Raw genomic sequence first — 20,294 nt, 5'->3', positions numbered from 1 at the left:
TGACTCATGAATCTTAGGACTCTATACTGGACATCTTTAACTCTTATTGTCCACAGTGGGAGGTGAGGGTTTACTAATTAGAGGAACAGAATTTATTTTTAGAGATGATAGCTTGCAACCAATAAATCACATGGGATTTATGGTTAATCATTTCTACATTTCAATATCCAGACAACTACAGTGTACATTTTTTGCCAAACATTTCTCAGTCTTGATACAGGAATTTCAGCTCCATTATTGGTAGCAATGGTACAAGTGCTAATGGTTAAGCTTTATGATCTAATACCCGAATACATTTGTTAGTCTTTAAAGTGCCACCGGACTCCTTGTTTTTGCTGAAACAGACTAACATGGCTACCTCCCTGAAAGGCTTTGGGGGTGCCTGGACTACTCAATACCTGGTGATGTCTGTCTTGTCCAAAGTGTGGATTTCTGGCCTGTTTCAAATCTGGTGTGCCAAGCCATTCAGGCAAGGCCTGAGAGTCAGGAATTGTTTTGCATAACTTCAGATTAACCATGGTACGGGAGACCACGTCAAGAACACAGGAAAAAAGCAACCTCGTACTTCTGTTTCTGATAAGCAAAAAGTACAGATGCAGCCATGAAACTGTCAACTACGCACATAGTTTAGGTAACATCCTGGGTAGCAGAATGTACCCCAAAGAGGGGTATTGGGCTTTTTACATATCCTGCACAATACGTAATCAATTAGTAAATATTATTAGAATGACCAAGTCTCGCTTTTCTATAAATTGGGCTTAGTAAGAACAATCAATGGGAGGGAATGGGAAGGGTTGACCCATGCGTCCTGCTCGATGCAACTAGAAGTAATTAGGCCCTTCACACCAGCGGCCCACTGCATGGCATTCCAATGCGTGGGAAGAAATGAAACCACAACCTGCTGCCTGGCACTGTAGGGAGCATATGGGTGAAGTGTAAGTGAATTAGGCTTTATTATTATATATAGCAGATCTTTTAGTAATTGCTTTTGTATTGCTTTGCGCTGTATTACTTTAGAATTTATAATATTTAAGGCTTAAATCATATAGTAATTGTTCTTAAGGCTTGTAAAACTTAAACAACTGTATTAACTGCTTAAAGTTTCCATTAAATAAGAATGTAGTTAAGTAGCCCTGGTGTGTTCTGGTTTCCCTTGGATCTAAAATAAATCAAACCACATGACAAAAGCACAGATAACTACTTTCTATTTAAGCATCTATTTAAGCATCCCCTGTAATAGTACCCCAAACCAAGCACTTCTAATTTAGTTGTCAGAGGAATCAAATAAGAGAACGGTGACAAAAAGGAGATAAAATAGTGGTATATAAAATAAGGAATGTGACCAAGAAGGTAATTTCTGTGTGGCTATTTAACAAGAACAAGACAGTAGTTGATTAACTTGAAGCAAATTTAAGAGGCTAAAGGAAATACTTTTTATGCAATTCATAATTAACCCAGGGAACATATATATGAATATATATGAGAACATTCACAGTTATATTCATGAGAATAACATTCATTAAGGTATAAATCCTCATTCTTCAGGTCCAACTAAAACAGTAGAAAGAAATTTCCTCTCACGGGATGATTATTGTAAATTGCCCATGTGGTGTTTCTTGCACTTGACTCTAATGGATCTAATACTGGTCACTATCAACAGGACTTCTTTGATTTTCCGATTGTTCTAACAACCCCATGATAATCGATGAAATGGACCATTGCTGTGGTCCATGTGACAGACACAAACCCAACTGCTACCCTGAATTACCCAAAACCAAGTATCATGAAAAGTTTAGAATCCAACATTTGCCCAAAATACCCTGTTGAGTGAAAAAAAAATCTCTACTAGTATGTCTATACAGCTCCACGTGGTTCGAAATAGTATATTGAGAAAATCTATTTTGAAATTTGGCGCCATCTACGTAGTGTCAAGGAGACAATATTTCACACCAATTTGAGTTAGAATGGTAATGATAATAATCCTGCACTTACATAGTGCCTTTCATTGGCTATAATGTCCCAGTTTTGCCTCTCATTTGAAATATGGCATTTCCAGCATTACAGCTCCTCCCTTCCTAACATCCAAGCATGCATGACTCACAGGGTGCAGGAAAGAATAGCACGTACAGAATTCCCACCATCTCCTGATCCTTTTTATATAGCATAAAGTAGCAAAGAGAACACAAGCCCAATTTCTTCCTTTTGCAGGTCACCTTTGCATCCACCACGCTCTCAGTTTAAGTCTAATTCCTTTCTACAGGTGTCCATAAGTACTTAATAGTCTTGACTATGCTTAACATGACAAATTTGCCATGATTGCAGCTTGAGGTTCTTGGAGCTCATTAGAAGATGTGCATGTTGCACACTGCTCATGGATTAGAAAATATCAATGTTCTTCTCTGAATAAATAACTGGGTGGCTCTCCTTATGAGTGACAACATGATGGGGAGAAAGAAATGTCTGACATCCAGTGAGAACAGCACATGGTGTTGATAGAACAATGTCTCCATTATTTCAATGCAGGCCTTGTTTCCAGCTGAAAAGATCTGAAGGTTCCTTTCTTTTTGCTATTTATTTCCCTGGTAAAACATGGACATGCTTCCCTGGTGAATAGCCATCCATTCCCTTTGTTTTCAGATGCAGACATGTGAAGGATACATTCAATTTTTCCCTTCAGTGATAGGTTAAGACTTAAAGAAATGCAGGTCCGTTTAGTCATAGAAATGTGATAGAAATGTAGCCGTGTTAGTCCATTTATATATTGATACATTACTGGGGTGAAAATAATGGTGGATTTTCTGAGACTTTGGTGCTGGACAGGAAATAAATGGAAAACAGACAAACCAAACTCTACCAAGTATTCATTTCTATATAGTTAGACAGAGTGATTTATGGCAAGGTTTGTCTCTCAACATAATTTTGTACAATGCCTAGCACAGTGGGACTCTGATTTTGAGAGGGTACAGTAGGTGTTACTGTTAAAAACCAAAAATAATAAATTCCTATGTTAATAATGCTCTGCTTATATCACAGCTAGCTATTATCATTGTTACTATAAGAGTGTTTTAATGACATTATTTACTAGAGTGTGGTAGTTACTGCCTCTATATTTATTATGGACTCTGTATTGTGAGAGAACCTGTTGAAGATAATTAGAGAGAAGGAGGGTCTCTTATTTTTACATGAATCTAATCAGCAGAGCTGCGTGTGGTTTGAAGTCTTAGAACTCAGTGGGTGCAGGACTTGGAGAGATGCCATGTAGTCATTACACTGCAGTACTGATAATGCTTTAGAAATAGCACTAGTTTGTGATTTATAGCCAAAAGCATAAAAAGCCCTTCTATGAACAAGAATCATAAATAGAGTGTGGTGAGAGGAAGGGCTGCAAAGGAACTTTGAAGGTGGCTACAAAGGCAAGAGAATTGGACTTGTACTCCTTTGTTTATAATATATGAAAAGGCTGAAATTTTGGGAGTTTCAAAAAATACCCTTTTAAAACTTTACAAATATATAATTAGGTCTACCCTGTTTTGGGTTGAGGACTCAGAGGATTCATCTACACAGCGGGGCTAAAACTGAAATAAGCTACGCAACTTGAGCTAGGGTGTAATAGTGTAGTCGATTAACCAATAAGAAAATACTTATACGTTAATGTTATAGACTACATGCATCCCCCCCATCAGTAAATTTTTTTAGCTGGCTGACCAGCAGGCTGGCTCAGTCCCAGCTTGCGGTAGGTCCACGATCTATGCCTGCTGCAGCTCTATATTTAAAGTGTATCAGGAACTAGGCAGGCAGGTAGCTTGGCTCATTTCCAGGTCACACCTGGTCCGGGAGCTCAGGCTCAGAGGCAGCAGCGTAGGGGGACAGGCAACCAGTCTGTGAGGAGAGCTGGGTTTTAAACTAGCTTCTCTTGTAGACCAGCTCCCACCTGGCAGTCCATGCTGCTGCCTCTGAAACAAAGGCAGCAGCATGGAGTGGCAGGGGACTCCTTTGGACTTGGGCCAGAGCACACTGACTGTCAGCCTCACCCCCAGGGACTACAGAACAGTCAAGTAACCGATAAGAATTCATGAGGTTAATCAACCATTCAATTAACTGATATTTAACATCCCTAACTTGAGCTACGTCAATTGTGAAGTTTAAGTTTAAATAGTTTATTTCAGTTTTTGGTGCTGTCTACACAGCAGGAAGTCCAAGAGAGAGCACTTTTCCTCTGACTTCCCTTACTCCTCGTGAAATGAGGGTTACAGGAATAACGTCAGGTACCAAAGAATTGGAGTAAGAGCTCTCTCCGCCTACCATTGAAATATAATTTTCTCCAAATGTTTATCAATTTAAATTTAACAAGTGTTAACAAAACCAAAGCATTTTCCTAAAATATCCCATGCGCTCTTGCTCAGATTTATGATACCATAATCTCATTACTTCATGTTGTTCATGGAGTACTTAAACACAGAGAATACATTTTCCCTTGAGAAGCAATACGAAAGGGAGTTAATGAGCACAAATCCAAAAGCATATGTTTGTTTCTAAAGTGAGTATGCATAACAAAGGGGAGGAGAATTCTCTGCTTCTTCACAGTGATAGTGGTCATGTAGGGAAGGAAGCAAAGGATGGAGTCTCACATCTACCTTGAAATGGAGTACTGAGATACTTGCAGAGAAATTCAGTTACTGGCCAAAAACCTAGAAAACAAACATTTTAAGGTGACTTTTAAATGGGCACGCATACACATTTGTACCTATACACACACTATACTAAAGTGCTGCTGAAAATTGACTGAATAGTTTGTTTTTCATTGCATTGAAGCGACTCTTTGGTAACTTTACTTTTATCTCTTTCTGAGGCTAAAAAATTACCAAGAAACTATTTTAAACTGAACTTTTCAAATTAGAAAAAACTAGACATTGCACAGTCTGATAATGGTAGCAACTTATTAAAGCTGAGTGTTTTTTATATACACAATGAGATGAGACAATTTTCAGCAATATCTTTGGAGTCCATTGTATTAAATGAATGGTTTATATATTATTGTGGTCTGGCATTGTATGTAATCTCAGAAGGGGGAGATTTGGTCTAGAGGGTTCAAAGTACAGTACTATATTTAATGTTCCACCCACAAGTGGACTTTTGGAACAAAGTTTTAAGTGGCTTTCCTGAGAAGTATCTAGGAGGTGCTGAATGAAAACCTAGTCTTTTGAAGCTACACCCTAAGGAAGGGGTCTTTGTCTGCCAATCACAAGACTAAAATGAAAGATACAAGCTGTATAAAGGAAAGACTGAACTATTAATGGTTCTGGTTCTGAATGAGATGGCTGTGAACTTGGTAAAAATCCATTTGTAGGTTTTGAAGGACTGACATCTACCAGAACCCATGGTTGAAGATGGAGCGACCTCTGGTACGATTTTTATTACACATGCAGGTTATTTAAATGTTTTAATATGTTATATCTATAATTCTTAAGAATGAAAATGCTTGCAACTAGGGACCATGTGTTACTCATAGCTTCTGGAAAGAAAGTAAAGTACAGGGGCTTGCTTTTAGATGGTTTGGTATGGTGAGGTTATCACAGTTTAGGCAAGGAACTGTGCAGCCTGATCTGGAGAAAAGAGAGTAGTCTCTGCCCAAAAGCGCTGAAGAACCAGGAACCAGGAATGGCTGCCCTTGAAGAATTGCAGAGAAGCAATCCAGGTGCAGTTACCCTTGAATCCTTTTATGAGCACTAATTGTCTCCCTGTGTCTCTTTGATCTGAGGAGTACTATCATTAGGAAAGATGACAGTCTTAATTTCCTGGAGTTCATTTGAGAGGTGTAGGCACTTGCCTCTGAGTATATGATCTTTGGCAAGAAGGAGTTAAATGGATCCATAAAAATCAAATTGACCTCAAAACCAGGGACAGCTGCAAAAGCCACAAACAGCTAGCTGGCTGAGTAGAAGAGAGGAAACCCGATACCTGATTATTTTTCTGTCAGTTAACATTGGCACTCCAGATATTCTTTTAAGGGACAAGAATAATTTAGACATTACTTCCCAAAGAAAGCTAACAGCAATTGTTTTCCTAGAAGGCAAACAATGAAGGGATTCAGCATGTGCATGCCATAGTCTTGTATGATTAAAACTCTCATGTACTGTAGGATTCGCTTTCGTAGAAGACAAAAAACTAGGATAAAAATGTAAAACATAATAAAGGTAAAGGCCACAGAAATAATAGCACAATAAGTTTAAAATGTTCTAATATTTCAGACTGCTAGGCAATAAGATACAGGAACTAAAAGAGTCATTATCAAAGCAATCATTAAGAGCTGACAAACTTTTCAATCTTATTTGACATTATAGGTTTAGCAAAATATCTAATAGAACAGAGCACTGGGGGCCAGAGACTCTTGAGTTTACTCCTGACTTATCCTCAGCCAAATCACTCATGTTCTCTCCCTGCTTTTCTCTTTCTATAAAATAATATTTATTTACCAAATGCAGGAGTGTTGTGAAGATTATTTATTTTTTAAATCACATTAAAGATTAACAGCATGATGTAAGTGAAAAAGCATTTTTTGTGGCTTTAATTTCGGTATTCAGCATTTGGAGGTAAATATTGTAATTACAAAAGTGCGTTAGTACAAAATTGGGATTCCAGCACATTTGTGTTTAAAGTAGAGGTCCTCTCTCCTAAAGAAAAGTGTCAGACATGCTACAGATTCAGTTCATCTGTCAGAGCTGGAGCCCAAATCTTGCAGTTCCGGGAACTCCCTGGCAATAGTTCTTCAAGTGATGTCCCTGTGGGTGCTCCACTGTTGGTGTTGGGCTCTTCCCGGCACCGAAGATTGGAGATTTTTCTAGCAGTATCTGGTCGGGCTGCACATGCACAGTGGGGAGTGCGTGCCATTTGTGCCTTTGGAGTTCACGTATGTGGTCCGATTCTCGTCAGTTCCTTCGTACCGCACTCAGTTGTAGACGGAGTCCAATTCCTCTCCTCTTTACATACCTGTAGATAAGAAATGAGTTCTCAGTTCAAAGTTGTTGTTGCTATTGTTCTTTACTTCTACTTGTTAGTTTAAAGAAAGAAAGAGAGAAAGAAGGAGAGAGAGAAAATAAGACTTATTCTTCATGTAAATAGTTTGTCAATGGTGCTGAGAGGGAACGTGGAGGGCCTGACGATCCCTTTGGAAAGAACAAAAAGAGAGAAATAAAGAGAAACCTACAACATAAAACAGAGAATTCAAAAGTCTGATACATGACATGAGGGATTTGAGACTGGGAAAACAACACTGAGGCAGAGTCTGTTTAAAAAAAAAACCCACACAAGTGGAACAGTTTAATAAAAAAAAGGAAAGGAAAGGAAAAGAAGGGAAGAGTCAAATCAAATGCCTGGCTCTCCTGGTTTTAAAAAATGCAACAAGTGTTGCAACCCAGTGCCCACCTTGATGACCATGGGTCTTCAGAGCTTGGATGAAGCGCACATTCCTCAGAAATGTGTACACTGTTGTAGCCTCCTGGCCAGGGTGCAAAAAAACCCAGGAAGCTCAGACAGAAGATGTTACTGTTTCATGAGGCTCTGGAGCCTCAAACAACCAAGGAGGGGAGTACACAGCAAGACACTCCCAGTAAGTGAAAGAAATGGACAGATTCCCCTTCATCTAAACCACATGCGAAAAAAAGAGGACCTCTCAGAATCAGCACAAGAGATTAGCTCAGCACCTCCAGCATTGGATGCCTCCGTGCTGCATTGGTCGTGAAACCGAAACTAAGAACTTGACAGCCCTCGGCATCCATGCCAGCGGCACCAAAGGCAGCAGACACCTGGGAACCGGACAAGACCCCAGCACTGCCTGCACCGCAGGTGCCGAGCAAAATACTGGCACTTGCAAACGTGAAATTGACCAGACCCCTACCTCACTCTCCAAGCCTGGAACTAGTGCCCTCACCACCAACACTGATGCCTCTTTCATCGGTACTGCACTCATTGCACCATAGGAGCCTTCCTCTACTCGCCATTGTTCCTCATGCAAACAGCACACCAATGCCAATGTCAAGACTGCATTTGAGATCACCATGTGATGTCTCCCTTAGACAACCTTCTCAGTTTCCATCACATGTCAGGGGTTCCTCCCATTCACCAAGAACACCAGTCCTTTTCCACTACAGTGACTATGACAACCATTGCAGGAGTGTGTTCTCCTCCCAACACTCCTCCCCAATCAGACCAACCACTCTGTATGAGAGGCACCAACTACGATATTCTCAGCACCCTCCGTGGTATCCAGACTAGTCTTACCGCCCTCATTACCCATCATGGTGGCACCATCCAAGCAATGATCGATGGCACCATCAACACCTGCCCACAGATTGGTGCCTGCCTCTTGTTTCCATAGTCCCCCTCCTCCAATGGAAGATTTGGAGACTGAAGAGGGAAAGAATATTGATGACGTTGACCCTGACCAACTGGGTACCTCACCACAGATAAGTCATCTTCTTTACCTGATGAGGCAGTCATCCCAGGTGATGCATCTCCCAATGATGACCTGAAACAATTTTAAGAGCTTTTTAAGAAGGTTGCCACAAGTCAAGATCACCCTATTCTAGGTGCAAGAAAAAGCAACACACGCTCTTAAAAAAAAAAAAATCTACAGTCATCCACAAAAACAGAAATTGTACTTCCAATTGATGAAGCTATCATGGAGGCAGTGGATGAGGTTTGTCCAGCACAAGCCTCAGCTCCACTACCAATAAACGTGCTGATAGAAAATATTTTGTACCCTTAAAGGGCATGAACTTTTTATTCCTCCTCCCACTACCAAATTCTCTAGCCGTCAATGCTGCAAATCAGAGATCCAAGGACCCACAGTATAAGTCATCCAACCACAACAAGCACTTGCATTTATTTGGCAGAAAAATGTATTCATCATCTACATTTACATACTCAGATAGCAAATGTCACCACGCTATTTGCCAGTAATGACTTTGATAATTATGTCAAACTGACAGAGCTAATGCAGCATCTCCCTGGCGATAAGAGATCTTTCCTGATGTCCATAGTCCAGGAAGGGTACACTACATCTAGTACTGCATTGCAGATGGCACTGGACATAGCTGATACAGCAGCAAGAGTAACAGCCACATCAGTAATCATGAGATGCACCTTCTAGTTACAGGCAGCAGGTGTTCCCAAGGAGTTGCAAACCAAAGTTGAAGACTTAACCATTCAACAAAAAAAACTTTTTGCAGCAAGGACTGATGAAGTCCTTCACTCTAGTAAGGATTCCTACCCTATATTACATACTCTAGGAATTTACACACCACCGTATCATTCGAGACTAAAGGCAGAGAGACTTCTCGTATGCCAGACAACAGCAGAGAACCTGTGAACAAAATAGTTCCAGAGCAAGAAACCAGCATCAATGATCCCCTCGTCCAACCAGCAGGCCTCCAGCAGCAGGTTTGAGGTTTTGGTAGAGAGTTTGAATGACCTCTCCATTCCACCAGTGCCTCATGATCACATGACTTTCCATCATTATCTGCACCCTTTTTACAACCAATGGGCAGCAATAACTACAGACTGTTGGGTCCTAGACAGCGTCAAATACAGATACTCGGTTCCCTTTATATCAGTTCCCCCAACCTCCCCAATCCTCTTCAAGGACCCCTCTCATGAATGACTTCTACATCAAGAAGAGGATCATCTTCTATACATAGGTGCCATAGAGAGGGTGCCCGAGCAATACTGGGACGGGGGATTTTACTCAAATTATTTTTTCATGGAGAAGAGAACTCCAGTAGGCATCTCAGGTGCAGTCTTGCGTGCTGCACCACGTAAGTGTTTGCTGCCATGTGTCCTAATAGCCTTAGACAAGATAGTATGTTGATTCTTGGACTTATCAAGATAGTGTGGATAAGATCTTGAATCTTCTGGAATCTCATCCTTGGAAGGTAGGCCCTTGCTGTGTTAGACTCTAACAGTGCCCCAATGAACTCTAGGAAAGTTCGAGGTGTTAGAGAGGACTTCTGGATATTGACGACTAGACCTAGTGCAGTAAATAGGTTTTCTGTAATGTGGGTCGCCCACAGGGCTTGGTCGTATGTGGGTGCTTTAAGCAAACAGTTGTCCAGATATGGAAATATCATTATGCCTTGTCGATGGAGGTAGGCTGAGACTATGGAGAGGGTCTTCGAGAAAACCCTCGGAGTGGACGACAGGCCAAAGGGGAGGACTTTGTATTGAAAACGTTGGTCATCTATCGCGAATCTGAGGAAGCGTCTGTGTGCAGGATGAATTGTGATGTGAAAATATGCATCCTGCAAATTGAGGGATGTAAACCAATCTCCTGGGTTCAATACTGGAATTATAGCAGCTAGCGTCTCCATCTTGAATGTTTGTTTTCTGAGGTACCTGTTGAGATGTCGTAGATCTAAAATGGGTCTCCACCCTCTTGATTTTTTCTCCATAAGAAAATAACGGGAATAAAAACCTCTGCCATGGAAGTGATCCGGCACTCTCTCTACTGCTCCTATAATGAGGAGTCAAAGGGCTTCCTCCATAAGAAGAGTCTTGTGAGAGGGGTCCCTGAAAAGGGATGGGGGAGGGGAAGAGGTGGGTGGTAATGATAGAAGAGGTATGGTGTAACCGGGCATTACTATCTCCCAGACCCAGTGGTCGGTGGTGATGGCAAACCACCTTTTGTGGAAGGGTCGGAGCCGATGGTGGAATAGCTGCTGAGCTGTTGGTTGATATGACAGGGGAATGGTTTGAAGTCCCTCGATTAGACCGTCAAACCTGCTGCTTGTTTTGTTGGTTGAATGTCCTGTTTGACTGTGGACGACATCTTTGTTGCCGAGGTCTGCCCCTTTATTGGGGCTTGTACTGTCTAAACCTCGGATTGGTATACTGAGTTGTCTGTAGTATGGCGTATACCGCTTTTGGTGATATGGTGGTGTGTACATGCCGAGCGTCTTTAACATTGTTCTTGAGTCCTTTCCAGAATGTAGCACCTGCTCGGTGTTGGACGCAAAAAGGCTCTGCATGTCGAATGGTAGGTCCTCCACCTTTGTTTGAAGGACCTTGGGCACAGAAGCCATCTGGAGCTGTGAGGACCTATGCATAGCTACTGATGTGGTGGTAGTACGAGCTGCTGCATCTGCGATATCTAGGGAAATCTGCAGTGCTGTTCTTGAAGCGGTATATCCCTCATGTACTACCGATTTTAAAAGTTGACACTTGTTTTCTGGTAGATGTTCTAGTAGAGTGGTGAGTTTGGTATAATTATCAAAATTGTGATTGGAAAGGTGTGCTGAGTAATTTGCCATCCGCAGGGTCAACGTTGCGGAGGAGTACACCTTCCTTCCAAAAAGGTCCAAGTGTTTTGCCTCTTTGTCTGGCGTCTTTGATCTTTGTTGTGCCACATCCACTACGAGGGAATTAGGCTGGGGATGTGTGTATAAGAATTCCATCCCTTTAGAGGGGACGAAGTACTTTTTATCAGACCTTTTGTGCGTACCTTGCATGGATGTTGGATTTTACTAGATATCATCTGCGATTTCTAGTATTGCTTCATCCAGTGGTAATGCTAGTTTGGTTTTCTTAGAGGGTTGAAGGTTCCTTAAAAGGTTATGTTGTTTTTGTTGTACTTCCCCTATTTGTATTTGCTGGGATTCTGCAATCCTCTTGAACAGATTGTTGAACTGTTTTACATCATCCACTGGAGAAGAATCCCCAGAGAAAACCACATCATCTGGTGATGAGGAGGATTGGTCAGCTGGGGATTGTGATTGTGCCTCTGGCTGATCTGTGATGGGTTATGGTTGTACCGGTTGGTGAGGTGTAGGCAGTGAATCTCCCGAGGGGGTAAGGGGTCTGATGGATGTTTGTGGAAACAGGATTCTGGTGGTGCTAGTTGAATGCCTTGGATGGTAATATGGAGAGGGAGAACGACTATATGAGTATCTGGGAGAGCAATAGTGTCTGCATCGATGATATCTGTCGTATCCATGGTGTGAAGAAGAAGTGTAGTATGGTGAATTCCTGTGAGAGGAATGTCTATATCCCCTGTGAGGGGATCTTGTCGGTGATCTTGGAGATCGAGATCTCCGCCTCTGGTAAGAAGGTGAGTGTCGCTGGCCATGGAATCGCTGTGGAGACAGCAAGAAACGTGGGGAGGTCCCACTAGTGTGTAGCCAATGGGTCTCTTTGTTCCATGTGCACTGAAGGTAGCAACTGCACTGCAGAAAGCTGTGGAGAAAATGCTGCCGGTTCTGGGCTGGGAGATGGAGTTGTTATTCTCCTGGATTTGTGAGTTGCCTTGTGGCTGGAGGTTGGTGCCAGCTGCGATGGAGCGTAGAACGGCACCTGTGTTGTGGAAGACACTGGAGAAGACGGTGCCACTGTTGTCGGCACCGGCGTGATCGGTGCTGATGACTCTGGTGCGATCAGTGCCGGCGGGTGCGGTATCAGTGCCGCATGACTATCCGACGCTGCCATTGGTGCCGTCAGGGTATTTCACGGAGAGCTGACCGTGGAGCCCAAAGATAATGATGGGTTAAGGCAACGAGATAAAGATGTCGATCTCAGTGCCAGGCATGGCGCCAGTTCCGTGTCGCTCGGTGCCGGTCTTGCTGTTGGTGCCGATTTTGTTGGCGCCGCCTGTTTTTGTTTAATTGGCGCCAGTACTGAATTGGCCCTAGGCAGTGCTGGAAGCATCTGGGCTGCTTCCCTGTGCATGACTGGACTCAGCTCCGAAACCGTGCTTCCTGTCCTGTGCCTGTGGGCCTGGCTGCCCGAGGCTAAGTCAGATATGCCCGTTCTGTCTGCTGCACTGATCTTGTAAGGAGCCTTACCTGCGGTCATGGGGTTCGTGGCAGAGTCTTCTTCGGCTGGTTGGAGTGCCTTGTTGAATAATAACATCTTCAGGCGCATCTCATGGTTCCTCCTTGCACAGGCCGTGAGCTTGGAGGCAATGAGGGCATTTTTGTGGAATGTGACCCTCTCCAAGGCACTTAATACAGCTCGCATGGCCGTCCGATGCTGGAATGGCGTCTCGACATGATGAGCACTTTTTAAAACCAGGAGACCCCCGCATTTTGAATTCTTTTTTTTTTTAAACTATGTACAACTAGTGTAACAGAGAACTATGTATAACTAACTTAACTAATTAACTGGGTTTTTTTGGGGTTTTTTTGAAGGTAACGAAGTAATAAATGTAACTAGAGTAATTAAGAACAAAATGAAGATCAAAATTAGGAAATGTGGATTTTTTTCAGTCAGAAAAGCAAGAGAAGCAGTTCACTCCGCTTGCGACCGTGAATGGTTAGGAGGAACTGGCAGGAGCAGGACCGCGCGCACATCCTCAGAAACAGTGCGAAGGGCACGTGCTGCCGCTGCACATGCGCAGTCCAGCTAAAACACGGCTAATTAATCTCCGACCTGCAGCACTGGGACGAGCCCGACACTGAGTGGAGCACCCACGAGGACACTACCCAAAGAAGAAGATATCTTCACAACATGTGAGAAACATTTTGCTGCAGAGTAGAACACAGAGTACTTGCAATACTTGCCTTCAGAAGTAGAACTATTTTAAAGCATGGTGCATCAACATCAGCATTCAACCAACTGCCACTCTCCTTCATGTGCTCCTGGATTACATCAGGCATCTGAAAGGACAAAGTCTATCAGTTTCCTCCCTCAGAGTATATCTTTCCGCACTGGAAGCTTTCCACTCTCCTATTGTTGTCTTTACAATATTTTTGCATCCTAATTCTAAGAGGTTTCTTAGAGGGCTGCATAACCATAACCCTCTGCGTAGACCGTTAGCTCCCACACTGGATCTGGAACTGGTGCTCAACACCCTAACTAGACCACCGCTTGAGCCCTTGGCCACATGCTCACTCTTCCTATTAACAATAAAGATAGTGTTTTTAATAGCAATCACACTGACAAGGCGAGTTAATGAAATTGCTGCTCTCCTGGCATCACCACCTCACACCGTGTTTCATAAGGAGAGAGTGGTTCTTCAACCCCATCCTTCCTTTCTATCTAAAATCTGCTTAGAATTCCACATTGAGCCCGTTGTCCTTCCTACCTTCTACCTCTGAGGCCTCATGTTTCTCATAAGGAGGCAGTGTTACATACCCTGGACATCCAGAGGGCATTATCATTCTATATAGACCGTACATGGCCTTTCCACAAATCACAGACATTATTTCTCTCCCTTGTGGAATGCTTTCAGGAAACATATTTGCAACATATTTCTAAAGTAATAACATCATGAATCACCCAATGTTACTCGCTGTAAAGTCCTGTGCCCCCCAGGGCTCACTCCACACAGGCTGTGGCTACCTCAACTGCTTTCCTAACGGGAGTCCCTCTTAAGGACATCCATGCTGCAGCTATGTGGTCATCCAACCACACCTTCATGAGACATTATGCAATCGCCTCACAAATGGAGACAAGTTCCACTGTAGCTGAGGCAGTCCTTTCATCTGTGCATAACACATAATCTGAAGCCCACCTATCACACTGTGGGTATTGCTATGCAGTCACCACCAGTGGAGCACCCATGGGGATATCATTGAAGAAGAAAAGGAAGTTACTTACCTTGTGCAGCAATGACGGTTCTTCCAGATGTGTGTCCCTGTGAATGCTCCATGACCCACCCTTCCCCCTTCAGATCCAATCCATGTAATAGGTTGTACCCAAAGAAACCGAGGGGAGTCAGGACACGTGAATTAACTCCAAAGCAGGAATGGCATGCCCCCTGCTGTGCATGTGTGGCCTGACCAGATACTGCTTGAAAAATCTCTGGTCTATGGCACTGGGATAAGCCTAACACCAACAGTGGAGCACCTATGAGGACAAACAACTTGAAGAACCATCGATATTGCACAAGTTGAGTAACTTCCCTTTTGTGTGCCCTCATTCCTGGTGGAATAGCTGACTTCATGCAGAACCTGAGGATGTTGTTCCCAGCTGAAGTGCTGCTTTAAGAGTCCAAACCAGATTTATGGGTTGGTAGCACAGAGCTGTTCTGGAGCCCAGGGCTATGTAGCTTCAGAATGTAGAAGGAGATTTTCTCTGCAAGATAACCCTATAAGGTAAACCCAGCCTTTGTATCCAGACTGCCAGGATCAAAACTAGCTACATCATGTCAAGAATGGACAAAAATCTCACAAGTTTTCCAATTATTCCCTGAAAGAGAGTGATTTCAGAAGACTATTTGAACCTCAATGTAGTGATCAAATAAGTGACAACATGCAATTAACTAAAACAACCAATATATGCACACTAATTGGGCCTTAACAGGACCTTGATATTTGAGGCACATTAGCAGATTATAGCATGCACTCCATTAAAAGTAATGGTGTAATTAGTAATAATAAAGCAAAACCCAAGCACTTTATTCAAAAGGAAAAAAAATCAATGAATAGAACTCCCCCCCCCCCACATGCAATAGACACATACATGGTATATAAATCAATATTACTACTATATAGGGACTTCTCTTTCTCTAGCTATAGGTAGACTCTGGCTATTTTTAGCCTGCCACTGCTTGCTAAAAGACTTAGGCCTGTAGCTTGAGAGACATGAACAAAACTGGCATTAATTTTCTATTTACATGTTTCTTGTATAAACATGCTTTAAGGACATGTACACAAGTAGGTATCTGGTATATATAATAATAGGATAAGGCAGGGGAGTCAAGCTTTGTACATACAATAGTTATTCAGGAAGGAGGGGGATGTTTCTTGGTCATTTTAAATCCTTGAACAAAAAACTTGTACCCTTTCCACGAACTTTGTGCTACCAGGAGGAAGGAGGGGAGGTGCTTTATGTGAGACTCATAGTCTTAAGAGTTGAATATCTTCATCTCCCTGCCTTCATGTGTCAGCACATAGACCTTCAAAGATAAAGGACTGGAGACATGAGAAAGAGTTAAAGGACTAGAGATGAGAAAGAAAGATGTAGGAGAAGTTCATAGAGATGAAAATTAAATCTTGGAGGGACTAAGTTGCCTCTCCCTGGGTCAAGCACTTCTCATAAGTCAGAGAAGCCAGGCTAGTTTTGTAAAGAATTGTGATACTGTCTCTACTGACATCGTGTTTCTACTGAGGCTCTCTTCAGCTGCATAAAAATTAAAAGTTAGATTGGGAACGACACTAGCGTTTAAATACATTAATTTTCCTTTAGTCTCCCTACCCCATGGGCAATTATTTTAAATAAAATGTTATTTCCATAGTTTCTACTTGAATAATATTAGGAACAAATAGTGTTGGAAAGATAAAGCAACCCTTAGAGAAGCTGTGTAGGTAGTTTTTTCCCTAGGAGTGGTATCAGTTATGCAATAAGAATACATGCTAAAAGGGAATGAATACATTCCCAACTGAGCAAAGAAAGTACTAGGGATGTTAACAGATGTTTATTTTTGTAAATGTGTAACACTGAAAACTTCAGTGGTTATGTTTTTTTATGCAGGAGGGCAGCTGGGAGATGCTGCCCACCAGCACCAACTTCTGCCTGCTTCCCTCACCCCTTAACTGCTGCCTCCAATATAGAGGCAGCAGAGTAGGGGGCAGGCAGCTCCACAAGAGCTGGTACATGAAGGGAGCTGGCTTGAAAGCTGGTTCCCAGTGTTTACTGGCTTCTGCCTGCACTCATTCCTATGGGGGGGAAGCTCTGTGGGAGTCAGTGCTTGTGTGCAGTTGGCTTTTAAGCCACCTCCCCATGAGCACTGGCTCCTGCTTTCTCCCCCCTCCCCCCCCACCTGCTGCCTCCAATACAGAGACAGCAGAGGGAGAGTTGCTACATATAACTATGCGGATAAGCAATAGGCCAAGGCTTATCTGTTAACCATGTACACAAGTACACATTAACATTCCTGAAGTGTACAAGAAGTAGTCTGTTCCTAAATTCACCAATACTTTTATGCTGGCGACTGCTTCTGAGAATTCGATAATGGGAAAATAAAAACTGCACCTCTAGCTACTATTTGGCTGGCCATGAAAAAATGACTGTCTTACTGAACTGATATAGACAAGCCTATGCCAGTCAAAAGATCATCCACTGTCTTTAGGCATCAAAAAGCAACTTGGCTTTTTAAAATCAATCGATGGGTGATGACCCGCTGTGAATGACCAAGAGGCCATGTGGATTTCTTACCAGGAAGGTAGTTTATTTACTTCATGCAGTTAGCTTATGCAAGAGTTTCCTTAGTAAAGTTGTAAATAACTTCCATACTAGGAAAAAGAATTTTTGCAGAGATAGTGAACACTAGATAGGATTTTACAATGTATTACCTAGTGCAGACAAGGCACATTGTATTTTTAATTTGATGCAGCTGGTCAAGGTAAACCCATCAAGATAAAACATGGGCCTGTCTATGCTAGGATTTTGTCATAACAATCTTGTTAAAATAATAATAGTAATGAATATCCTCCTCTCCTTCGCCAGGTGTGACAAGCCAGGGAAGGTACTAGCAAGATGTGGAATGCTTTGTCAGTTCCCTGTTCTTGGTCCTCCTTTTAGCAGAAACAGGCAGAAATACATATTTGTGCAAGTACTCTAAGTATAACTTAAGCCAACAGCTAGGTGGAAAAGCACAACAGGAACATACACATAAGCACTCTGTAGCAGTCTAGACACTGGTAGAAATGTGATTTGATACCCAGGCAGTCCACAAGTGGCAGGTGTTTTCAATTACACTTTTATCTGAAGGGCCATAGCAACTCTCTGTTCCAGGGTAGAAATTTTCCTCTTTTATACTGGCAATACTTTCTGTTGACTCTTGTTCTCTGAGACTGTTACCAAATTCTTTACTATTCTCTCATTTATACTGATCAACCTGATTCTCATAGACTAACTAAACCTTCCTAGTGATCAGATCTTCTCTTTTCTCCTCCTGTTCCCCTTTTGCTTCCTAGTTTGACCACCCAGCCTGCTTTTAACATGGCAGCAGATTTGAGCCCAGTGAAACATACTAGACTATGGAAGAAGCATCACTGGATAGTAGCTTGGTGATCTGATTACCTGAGAGGTTTTCATTTATGGGATTCTGAGATTTATATACAGGTGGATTTTCCCAATGTAAGATGATATTTCCTCTTCTTTTCATTGTTGATGCTGCTGTAAGCCTGTACTTTGGGAGTGTGACCTAATAAATAGGGAGAAACAGGTGATCAGCACAAAACCTTTGTCCCTTTTAAGGGTGCAAGAGAAAAAGACATTAGTAAAATGTTTCCTCTAGAAAGATATATACAGCATTATTCTTGCTCCATCTTGTGGTTTTAGTCTGTAATTTATTTTCAGCACTAAGTTTGATCCTTAAATTCTTGTTATAGTCCCTAGTAGACATTAGTAATATTAAATGAATACTAGGTGGCTGTGCCCCCTGCTCACTATGCTCGCCAACCCCCTTCCACCCAGGGATAGGTGTCTGGCCAGGGGAAGGGGGCAGAACGGGCTGGGGGCAGGTGTCTGGCCAGAGGGAGGGGGCAAGAGCAAGCTGGAGGTAGATGTCTGGCCGGGGGGAAGGGGCGGGGAGGGGGGAAAAGAAGTGGAGGAGAGAGGGGAGGAAGGGGGAAGAAATGGGCTGGGGGTGCAGGGTAGCGGCAGAAGGGATAAGCGAGTTTTTTGGGGGGGGGGTTAGGTGTAGATGGTGGAGGGGACTTGGCACAGCCCAAAAGGCATGGGGGGGTACAGATGCCAGAGGGGATCCAGCCCCAGCAGCTCCTTCCTGGCGGCGTAGCCTCCTGGGGCAGAAAGTAGGAGCTGGAACAGCCCATGCCTGGAGGCAGGGCTGGACCGAGCCATTCCGGCGCCCTGGGTAGACAGTTTAATTGCGCCCCGGGTTGGTGCCCTGGGCAGGTGCCCATGCCTTAATCCGACCCTGCCTGGAGGGGTTGGCACCAAGGATGGCCACAGCAAGCGGCTGAGGATGGAAGCAGAAGTGGAAGCGGGAGGCAGCACGAGGATGCAGATGGCATCACAGTCATCCTGCAGGAAATTTTATTTTAAATATAAGAAAAATCCTTGCTTTTTAAACAAATAGCATGAATATTGATTGGTAATGAAGGGATGATGACACTGGCTAAAGAAAAACCTAGTGTAAAATCACCCTAGGGTTGCCAGGTGTCCGGTATTGAACCAGACAGTCCAGTATTTTTGCCTCCTGTCTGGTAAAATTCAGAAAATACCAGATACCTAAAATGTCCGGTACGTTCTGATTTTTTTCCACTCAGGAGGCAAAAATCCCAGGCTGTCTGGCTCAATACGGAGGCAGCTTGGCAACCCTAGTGCTTACCGGGTTTCACAGGGGAGCTGTCTGGACCAGAGCAGGGAGGCAAGATGGCGGGCGGCTGCTGGCAGCCTCTTAGGGCGAAAAAGCCTCACCATGTGATTTTTAAAGGGGCCACGTTGTTTGTTTTGCTTAACAACTCTCGGGGTCTTTTTTTGTTGTTGTTCGGTATTTTTTCTGAAACCATCTGTCAACCCTATTGCTCACATCATATCTCTGTCTCATCATATCCCTACCATTGCTATGCAAGCTAAGATGAGCATAGTGTAGGGAACAGTTAAAGGTAGATCTGCTGACATATTTAAATCACAACCTGTGGTAACTCTAGTGTTCAAATTTGAGGCTTCATATACCCAATGAATTCAGCCTAAGGTATATGCTGTTACATTAAGACAACTGTCACTCACTGCCAAAACCTGAATAATGACATAGGGTTGATTTTGGTAATACCCATTTTTCTAAAACAAAATTCTTGGAAGTTCAAAATAGGTATAAATCATGTTGAAAAGTATCAAGATTCACCAAATTAAAAAAAACCCACATCCCACACAACGTGCTCTTTCAGGCTGTGTCCAGACTCAGGGGTTTTTTCGAAAAAAGTAGCCTTTTTTTGAAAAAACTTCACCTGCGTCTAGACTGCAGCCGCGTTTTCGAAATTAAATCGAAAGAATGCAACTTTTCTTTTGACGGCGATAAACCTCATTTCACAAGGAAGTGCTCTTTCGAAAAAAGGCGTTCTTGAATGCCAACAGGGCTTTTTAGAAAGAGAGCATCCAGACTCACTCGCTGCTTTCTTTCGAAAAAGCGGTTTGCTTTTTTTCGAAAGTACTGCTTGCAGTCTAGACGCTCTTTTTCGAAAGAGGCTTGCAGTCTAGACATAGCCTCAGTTGTAGAACTCCCCCTGCCAGACAGACAGAAGTGCCGTAATCTGCCATCCTGTTCCAAAGGTTCACAAACCAAAACGTGATTTCATCCTGGAAAGGAAGAAATCACTTCAAATTTGCAGATATTATAG

General features: G+C 42.8%; 1 protein-coding gene and 1 long non-coding RNA gene across 7 annotated transcripts in view; one reads left to right on the top strand and one right to left on the bottom strand.

Moving 5' to 3' along the window:
• The first annotated feature begins 4,558 nt into the window (after positions 1-4,558).
• The window catches only part of LOC142818485 (uncharacterized), a 28,383-nt gene continuing 12,647 nt past the window's right edge, over positions 4,559-20,294 (top strand). Inside the window, exon 1 of one of the 2 annotated variants that reach the window (XR_012895974.1) lies at positions 4,559-5,402. This is a non-coding gene — a long non-coding RNA (uncharacterized LOC142818485). The remainder of the gene's footprint in view (positions 5,403-20,294) is intronic. The other variant, XR_012895975.1, reaches the window with a different exon arrangement.
• The window catches only part of MAPK1 (mitogen-activated protein kinase 1), an 81,930-nt gene continuing 68,121 nt past the window's right edge, over positions 6,486-20,294 (bottom strand). For 2 of the 5 annotated variants that reach the window (XM_075898285.1, XM_075898286.1), the window contains 4 exons: positions 18,013-18,136; positions 13,548-13,643; positions 8,481-8,524; positions 6,486-6,987 (listed from right to left, as the gene is read on the bottom strand). The gene's annotated coding sequence lies outside the window, so the exon portion shown is untranslated. The remainder of the gene's footprint in view (positions 6,988-8,480; positions 8,525-13,547; positions 13,644-18,012; positions 18,137-20,294) is intronic. The other 3 variants (XM_075898283.1, XM_075898282.1, XM_075898284.1) reach the window with 3 other exon arrangements.

The sequence above is a fragment of the Pelodiscus sinensis genome, chromosome 15, assembly GCF_049634645.1.
Source record: "Pelodiscus sinensis isolate JC-2024 chromosome 15, ASM4963464v1, whole genome shotgun sequence".
Lineage (NCBI taxonomy): Eukaryota > Metazoa > Chordata > Testudines > Trionychidae > Pelodiscus > Pelodiscus sinensis.
This window is presented reverse-complemented; position numbering and strand designations above follow the sequence as displayed.